The 9,052-nt window shown below is 41.9% G+C and overlaps 2 non-coding genes across 2 annotated transcripts; both read right to left on the reverse strand.

Moving 5' to 3' along the window:
- Nucleotides 1-4,078: 4,078 nt before the first annotated feature.
- Trnaq-uug lies at nucleotides 4,079-4,150 on the reverse strand. The gene has a single exon. It is a non-coding gene; the product is annotated as a tRNA-Gln (tRNA).
- A 4,434-nt stretch (nucleotides 4,151-8,584) lies between these two features.
- On the reverse strand, nucleotides 8,585-8,656 carry Trnaq-uug. Its single transcript has one exon. It is a non-coding gene; the product is annotated as a tRNA-Gln (tRNA).
- Between the last annotated feature and the right edge of the window lie 396 nt (nucleotides 8,657-9,052).

Consider the following 9,052-nt stretch of genomic DNA (forward strand, 5'->3'; position numbering starts at 1 on the left):
AGAGACAAAGCAGCACATTAATTAAGAGAAATTGTTTCTTTCTCTCTCTCTCTTTCTCTGTCTCTCTTGTTTTCTCTTGTTGAGGGTTTAGACTGGAGAAGACAGCAGGGGTAGATTTAGATTTATGAGACCATGCATTATGTAATTTAGGATGTCTGTAAGAGAAATAACAGACACCAACACAAAGTTAGATACGGCCATTGCAAAGCTTGTATGAAGTACGAGGGAAAACTGGGGCAAGTCTTTCCTACTGAGTCTCAGATAATTTCCATTATAATACATACCTTTGCAAATTAAAAAAACACATTTTATATGGTGGAACCTCTGATAAAACCATGGAAAAGATCTCTCAGAAGAGAAATTTTGATGGTTAACACTCATGAGAAATAGTGTTTAACACTTATTGTATCATGTGATTTGATAATATCTATAAAAATAATCTCGCTGTGCTGGAGGGAGGGTTTAGCAGCTAAAAACAATGGCTACTCCTGTGGAAGTTTGTGGTTCAGTTCTCAGACCCTGCAACAATGAGCACCCTAGCACCTCCAGAACCAGGGCATCTGACTCCCTCTTCTGGTCTCCAGGGCCAGTGCACACATGTGGAACACATTCAGAAATGCAGACAGAAACATACACACACACACACACACACACACACACACACTAAAAAACAAATTTAAAAATAATCTATGTTTGCAGTTTTTCCTCTAAACTTATCCGGAAATGTATTAAGCCTGTCCAAGAATAGCAGTTTGAAATCGAACAAGGCAAGAATAATGCAGATCTATTTTATTGCTCATAAAGAGAACGGGACAGTTGTGCATGGTACTTGATGGCTTGGTGTAAGCAGAGACTTTGCCTTGTTCCAAGCCACCCAGACCCGAATAATCACACAAAACTGTATTAATTGTAACACTACTCACCCAATGGCTCAGGCATACTCCTAGCTAGCTCTTCCATCTTAAATTAGCCATTTTTATTATTTTATATTATGCCATGCTGTTCATGGTTTACCAGTAACGTTCTGGCATTGTCCTCCTTCCAAAACTCCATGGCGTCTCTCTGACTCCACCTTTGCTCCTCTTGTCTCTGCTTGGATTTCCAGCCTTGCTATATTCTGTCCTGCCATAGGCCAAACAGCTTCTTCATTATCCAAAGGTAATAAAACATATTCACAGCATACAGAAGGGAATCCAACATGATTCAACAGCACAAATTTTTTCAGATAATTCTGTCAAATTGATGCTATCTTTCCCCATAGTAGTGATCTTCTTAACTAGCTGTCCATTCTTAATCTGTAAAGACTGTACTATTCCTAAAAGAGCCTCATCCTTGGTCTTACTATCAAGCCATTTCTTAATGGGATAATATGAAAAACAAAACTAATTTCTAGAATCAAATAAAAGTTTGTAGAAGGGAAATCACCTAAGCCTTGTAGAATATCATTCATAGTATAAGCAAAATAATTATTGAACTCCTTGATAGTTATGTTATCAGTAATCTTTGTAGTTTTTCAGATTTTACCTGTTGTAAGGCAATTGCAATGAACTGAAGTAGGTGTCATAATCATTATCGGCCAGCATATGTGCAGTTGCAGTCTCATGGCTGAGGGACGTTATCAGAAGCAAATGGCATGTATTGCTTACTTAGTACTGAAAAATATGCTTTGTTTAACAAATTATGAGCAGTAGTAATGTGATCAAATGGTTCCAAGGGTTGGGAGCAGGATAAAGAGAAAACCAAAAGTTTTCCATCAGTGTGAGTTGTGGACCATGTCTGCCACAGGGATTGCAGCGTGTGGGCTGGCATGTAATACACTGAACAGTAGTGTGTGGATTGTGAGCTAGGAAGCACTGAGCAGCAGCCTGTTACATTGCCAGCTGGAGCTGCTGGCAGAAAAGTCAGTGCCCAATGCACCACGTAGCTGGCAAACTGATACTAGTCCCCCACATTCAGGCACCAGGTGATGGTGAAAGTTACAAAGTAATCTTACACTAATTCAGAATTATGTATAATAAAGTGTTATTTATTTAGGAGTAGACTCACAGATCACTGTACAAGATCACAGTACTCTGCATGAATGGGGAATAGGAAACAAATCTCACAGCCAGAAGCGAGAGCTGGAAGAGAGAAAGAGGGAGGGAGGGAGGGAGGGAGGAAGGGAGGGAGGGAGGAAGAGAGAGAGAGAGAGAGAGAGAGAGAGAGAGAGAGAGAGAGAGAGAGAGAGAGAGAGAGAGAGAGAGAGGCGGGGGGGGAAAGTAAGAGGAATTTAGAGACAAAAACATAAGTAAACTGTGAGACTAGGCAAGGATACCTCAGTAAAGATGGCGGGACTTGGTCACCTGACCTGCCCTTAGTTAAGATGGAGGAGAGGTTACCTGACATTAGTCAAAATGGTGGCAGTCACATGTTGTATAGGGAAATCACACTTTTAGAACCACGAGAGTTTTAAATATAATAACAAGAGAGACATAGAGGCTGTATGAAATAAACATTTGAAACAGAATTACATCCGTGTGGCCACACCATTCACATATTCTTTCATACATGAGGTAGAGAGGAAAATTACTCAACACCATAAGCCACTGCATCACCTAATCGCCATACCACCAGCCATGGTGAGGAGCAAAGACTGGAATTGTAAACAGCTGATTTGTGGATCCAATTAATCTTGCTTGTTTCTGTTGGGACCAGAAATATCGGTGGCAGAGATAGAATAGAAGAAATAGGAATGAGAGAAAATGAGCATTTACAGGTGGGTGGCAAGATGCTGCTCAGCAAAAGGAAAAGCAGATGGGCATGAGATGCCAGGGGCAATACACCGGCAGTCATGTTTGCTGATAGAAATTAGAAAGAAGTTGATAGGGAACCTTACCATTAGCAATGTTGGAAAATGGTTCAATTCCAGGGTCCCCTCATGTCCTCAGCGTGCCTGCCTGCTGGTGGGAGGGAACACGGAGAGAGCCTGGCAGAGTCGTGCACCAATGTTGTAGTTTTTTAAAGATACAAGAGACTGGGGAAAAGGCTGTTCCCATGAGGGGTATCTGGTCCCAAGATGGGTAGTGGCAGGTGATCTGAAACCTTGGTGGGTGACCTGAAATCGCAGCAGGTCCCCCAGATTTCAGCATGTCCCCTGAGAGAATGCTTCTAATGCCACCAAGCTGGGAACTGGAGTCCAGCCTACAAGACAGAGCAGGGCCTGGCAGAGATGGAGGGTCACCTTGGTGGGTGAGAGACAGAATGATTCAACATACACAGAGAGAGTTTGGGTATAGAGTTTATTTAGTGGGTTATGGAAAGAAAAGAAATGGGGGAAGAGGAGATGAAGGAGAAGAGAGAGAGGCAAAGAGAGAGGGGGAGAGTGAAGAGAGAGAGAGAGAGAGAGAGAGAGAGAGAGAGAGAGAGAGAACAGAAGTTACTTCTTCAGAAAAGAGATGGAAAAGAGAACACAGGCAGGAGGTGGATATCTGCTTTCCTAGGCAAAAAGGGGAGGGACTGGAGGGCAGGGCTTATCTGTTAAAGGGACAGGGTGCCCAAGCGACAAACCAGGCCAGCAAATCATAACACTGTCTATCAGCTCATTACTAGTCTACATTGCAGGTTCAGGCTGTTGTTTCCCTAGGAGACTGTTTGCTAAGGGATGTCATGAGGTGTTTTTCATCAGTGTGTTTGGAAGGCATGCTGTCAAAGCAACATCTTGGACTGGGAGACCCGGGAAAAGGGCTCAGTTTCAGGGCCGGGTCTGTGGTCCTGGCAGAGACAGCTCCTTCGTGGTTCTAGCCAGCAGGAGATGATCTTTTTCTTGCAGTGCCAGGACATGAATCACAAAAAAGACAAAGAGAAGTATGAAACTCAGGAGCAAGCAGTGTGGGGTTGAGGAGGTCTCAGGCATTCATAGGAAGGGGGTTCTCTCCTAGCTGTTGGGGAATCTCAACCTAGACAGGAGGGTTTCTCCAGGCCTTGTTACCTTTGTGTCTGTGTTTTCAGAGTCCAGTGTCACATGGAGTAGAAGAACAAGTTTTTCCACGTATGATGCCAGGATGAAAATTATGAAAGGTCTTTGCAAAAGAGCCTTCATAGGTCCCACCGAGATTTGAACTCGGATTGCTGGATTCAAAGTCCAGAGTGCTAACCATTACACCATGGGACCGACAAAAAGTTATGAATATGTAACCATAGTTGTGGAACTTTGTATAAACTGAACTTTGGAAAAGATAGGTTAAGCTTCAATTTTTATGAAGTTGTCTGTTGGGAGAGACAAAGCAACACATTAATTAAGAGAAATTGCAGCTCTTTCTCTCTCTGTCTCTCTCTGTCTCTCTCTTTCTCTTCCTCCCTCCTGTTCTCCTGTTGAGGGCTTAGACTAGAAAAGACAGCAGGGGTAGATTTAGATTTATGAGGCCATGTATTATATAATTCAGGACATCTGTAAGAGAAATGAGAGTCACCAAAGCAAAATTAGACAAGGCCATTGCAAAGCTTGTGGGACGTATAGGGTAAAACTGGAACAAAGCTTTCCTAATGAGTCTCAGATAATTTCCATCATAATACATACTTTTGCAAATTTTACAAAAACATATTTTACATTGAAGAACCTCTGCTAAAACCATGGAAAAGATCCCTCGGACGAGAAATTTTGACTTTTAACACTCATGAGAAATAGCGTTTAACACTCATTCTAACATGTGATTTGATAATGTCTATATAAATAATCTCTCTTTGCTGGAGGGAGGGTTGAATAGTTAAAAACAATGGCTACTTCTGTGGAGGTCTGGGGTTCAGTCTCAGACCCTGCAACAATGAGTACCCTAGCACCTCCAGAACCAGGGCATCTGACTCCCTCTTCTGGTCTCCAGGGCCAGTGCACACATGTGGAACACATTCAGAAATGCAGACAGGAACACACACACACACACACACACACACACACACACAAACCAATTTTAAAAATAAACTATGTTTGCAGTTTATCCCCTAAAACTTCTTTGGAAATGCTTTAAGCCTGTCTAAGAACAGGAATTCAATCCTACAAAGCTGGAATAGTACAGATCTCTTTCACTGCCCATAGAGAGAACGGGACAGTTGTGCATGGTACTTGATGGCTTGGTGTAAGCAGAGACTTTGCCTCTGTTTCCTGGCCACTCAGGCCTGAATAATCACACAAAACTGTATTAATTATAACACTGCTTTGCCAATTGCTCAGGCATATTCCTAGCTAGCTCTTCCATCTTAAATTAACCATTTCTATTATTCTATATTTTACCACAAGGTTCATGGTTTACTGGTAACGTTCTGGCATCTTCCTCCGTCCATGGCTCCATGGTGTCTCTCTGACTCCACCTTCTTTCCTCCTCTGTCTTTGCTTAGATTTCCCGCCTTGCTATATTCTGTCCTGTCATTGCCAAATAGCTTCTTCATTAACCAATGGTAAGAAAACATGTTTACAGCATACAGAAGAGAATCCCACATCAGCTTGGGAGTTTGGAGAACAGGGATTCATGTTTAAACAAATAAGACACTGTTGTTGCTGAAGTGAAATGGGCAGTGTGCAGGGGAATTCCTGGAGGAGGCAAAGGCAGATGGGCAGAATAGAACCTCAGTGATGTGGAGAGTCTGGAACGCATCAGGTACAGAGATTTATTACAGTTTATCCTGGACTACCTACAGCCCTATAAAGAGTCATTTGTTTGCCCACCTATGTTTTGGGCTAACAGATTAAAAACCAGTTGGAATTGATTAATTTGAAAACTTTGTAATGCTATCAGACAGCGTCTGGGGCCTACAGCTGATATTTCTCCATTTGATTGTAACCCACCTTTCTGAATTTTTCAAAAATGTATTTGAAAAGTGCCTGGCCTATACCTTTCTTCTGTTATTATAGAAACGTCATGAGGCTACGTTGCTCTTCGCTGGAGCATGGAGTTTAGGCTAACTGGCACCTGTGTTCCAGGACACCATCACTCACATTTGCCTTCAGAATAAACTATCTCATTTGATGTAGGAGCTGTGGGGTTTTTTGGTTTATTTTTGCTTGTTTGTGTTTTTGGCATTTGCCAATAATATTATTATATTTTGTAAGTCATAATATATGAAAGATACATTCATTTCAAAGTAGGTTGAAGAGATATACATCAAAATTTTGGTTGCATCCTGGAGATGAAGTAATTTTCACTTTTGCTATGATTGTGGTGTTTGACTTTTGTCGGTTGTTTTTGCAAGTATATACCAATTTAGTAACTGCAATAAAAATGTACAAAAAGAACGTCTCTCAGTGCGAGACTTTTTTTTGTAAGTCACATTTACCAGCTGTTGACTGGAAGCTTTGAAGAGGACGACTGCGATTGTAAATGCAGAATGTGGGAGAGCTAGACGAACACAGAGATGAGTGCAGCATGGTAACCGTGGCCTGGGAAATGAAAGGGAAGCTCTGTATCATTCTTGATGATCTCAGGACTTGAGCAAATTCCGACATATGATTGAATCAGAATTAGTGACCATTCAGTCCCTGACCTCATAAGAATCTCATAAGAGGGAAATTTTCTGGTTATTCAAAACTGCTCAAATTATAAATGTTTAAATAGGAGCAATCCACAGTGAGACTGAAGAACAAAAAGTCATAATGAAGGAAGAGCCATTCGGCAACATCTCAGGCATCTCCTATCTACTGAGTCAGTCAGTTGCCTGAGACTGGTGGCCTACCAACCTTTGCTCTTGCAGGATAGAGGCATCTAGCCTCACACTGCCAGACCTGAGCACCATCCAATGCTTTCCCCGGAAGGGCATGCAGCTAGTAGAGCCATGGCCACGAGAGGATTTTCTCAAGTCCACATAGTGATTCACTGAGCTCTAAAATGCACCTGTCAGGGGCAGCTAAGACAGGGAGGGGCACAGCTCTGAGTTGCTGTCTGCAGCAGTGAGGACTCCTGTTACTATTTCAGTGAAACTGACTCAGGCAGACAAGATCCTTGGGTTTCCCATGGAAAAGAGTGTGGTGAAGAGCCAGTGTGAAGCACCTCTTATCAGCACACATTTCAACCCTAGACATTTAAGCATGAGACTAAGAGAAAGAGATTCTCAGAAACACAATGAGACAGTTTAGGCTCCAGGCTCTAGAGCATGCCTTCTGGGGGGCAGAGTGTGTGTCACACAGTGTCTAAGTGCTAGCTGTACATCCCATTTTGATGTCTCTCAAATTTGAAATTATAGGGTGGCTCTGTAGATGCCTCAGATTGGATTATAATCCGATATGATACAATTAGGAGCCTTTGGGATTGCACCTTTGAAACGGTAAACAGATGCTTAAAAGAGATCCCACACTAGCTCAGAATTGAGAAATAGTCATTTATTTAGGGGTAAATTCACAAATCAGAATCCTCTGATTGACCGGTTGAATTACGTGATCCAAAAGGAAAAGGAGCAAGGGGAAGGAGAAAAAGGGACAGATGCAGGTTCGGCTTTTGCATATATAGTATAAGAGGCCACGTCCCAGTTGGCGGGTAATTACAAGTTGTAATACTTCGTACAGCACCTCCCCCTTTTCTTTATATAAGAGAGTTCTACGCCTAATACAAAATTATATACAATAAGAACAAACATGTTTAATAATTATCTTATCCTCATGAATTTAAGTCTTGTAAGATAAATAACTTGGCCAAGTCATGAGAGGAAAGTAACTACAACTATCTAGTCTTCAACCCCATCGGAGATCCAAGAAGGGAAATAATGTTACTTGAGTAAGCAGGAAGTGCAATCAAGCAACTTCCAAAATGTGTAACAAATGACAGAGACAACTGGCTAACTGGGCAATTACCCAAAGTCATTTGCAATGTTGAAGCAACCAACTTTGGCTAAGGCCTAAAATAACTGACAGACCATTTTTAAAGGCAAGAAATTTTTCAAACCGTCTTACCCTGTCTTGGCAAGTTTTGACAGTCTGTTTATTCATTTTCGAATATTATATATCTTGTCAGTGGTTGAGGCATGGGCATTTTTTTTTTTTTTTGCCAAGAAGAAAACAAGTTCCAAGTGGAGTGTCTTCGGTGTTCAACATTCTCTCGGGAATAGATCGGTGCTGCCAGGAGCAATTGTGTCTCACTTCAACAGAACTTTAAGTTATTTAAATGCCATTTTCTACAGCTCTTTGAAGTGGTTGAAGATTATCTATCTATGTAGAATATAAGGGATGCTGTCAAAGCACCATCTAGGACCAGGAAGCCCAGGGAGAGGCTCAGTTTCAGGGACAGGCCTGTGGTCCTGACAGAGATAGTTGCTTTCTGGCTCCAACCCACAGGAGATGACCTTTCTCTTGCAGTGCCAGGACACGAATCAGGAAAAAGACAAAGAGAAATATGAGACTCAGGAGCAAGTGGGGTGGGGTTGAGGAGGTCGCAGGCATTCATAGGAAGGGGGTTCTCTCCTAGCTGTTGGGGCATATCCACCTAGACAGGAGGTTTTCTCCAGGTTTTCTTGTTATCTTTGTATCTGTGTTTTGATAGTCCAATGTCACATGGAGTAGAAGAACAAGTTTTTCAATGTTTAGGCGCCAGCTGAAAATTATAAAAGGTCTTTGCAAAAGAGCCTTCATAGGTCCCACCGAGATTTGAACTCGGATTGCTGGATTCAAAGTCCAGAGTGCTAACCATTACACCATGGGACCCACAAAAAGTTATGAATATGTAACCATAGTTGTGGAACTTTGTATAAAGTGAACTTTGGGAAAGACAGGTTAAGCTTCAATTTTGATAAAGTTGTCTGTTTGGAGAGACAAAGCAATTAACAGAAATTGCAGCTCTCTCTCTCTCTCTCTGTCTCTCTCTGTCTCTCTCTCTCTCTCTCTCCTCTTGAGGGTTTAGACTGGAGAAGACAGCAGGGGTAGACTTTGATTTATGAGGCCCTGTATCATGCAATTTGGACATCTGTAAGAGAAATGAGAGTCACAAACCCAAAATTAGACACGGCCATTGCAAAGCTTATGTGAGGTATGGGGTAAAACAGGAGCAAAGCTTTCCTACTGAGTCTCAGATAATTTCCATTATAACACATACTTTTGCAA

Source organism: Arvicola amphibius, chromosome 6 (assembly GCF_903992535.2).
Source record: "Arvicola amphibius chromosome 6, mArvAmp1.2, whole genome shotgun sequence".
Taxonomy (NCBI): Eukaryota; Metazoa; Chordata; class Mammalia; order Rodentia; family Cricetidae; genus Arvicola; species Arvicola amphibius.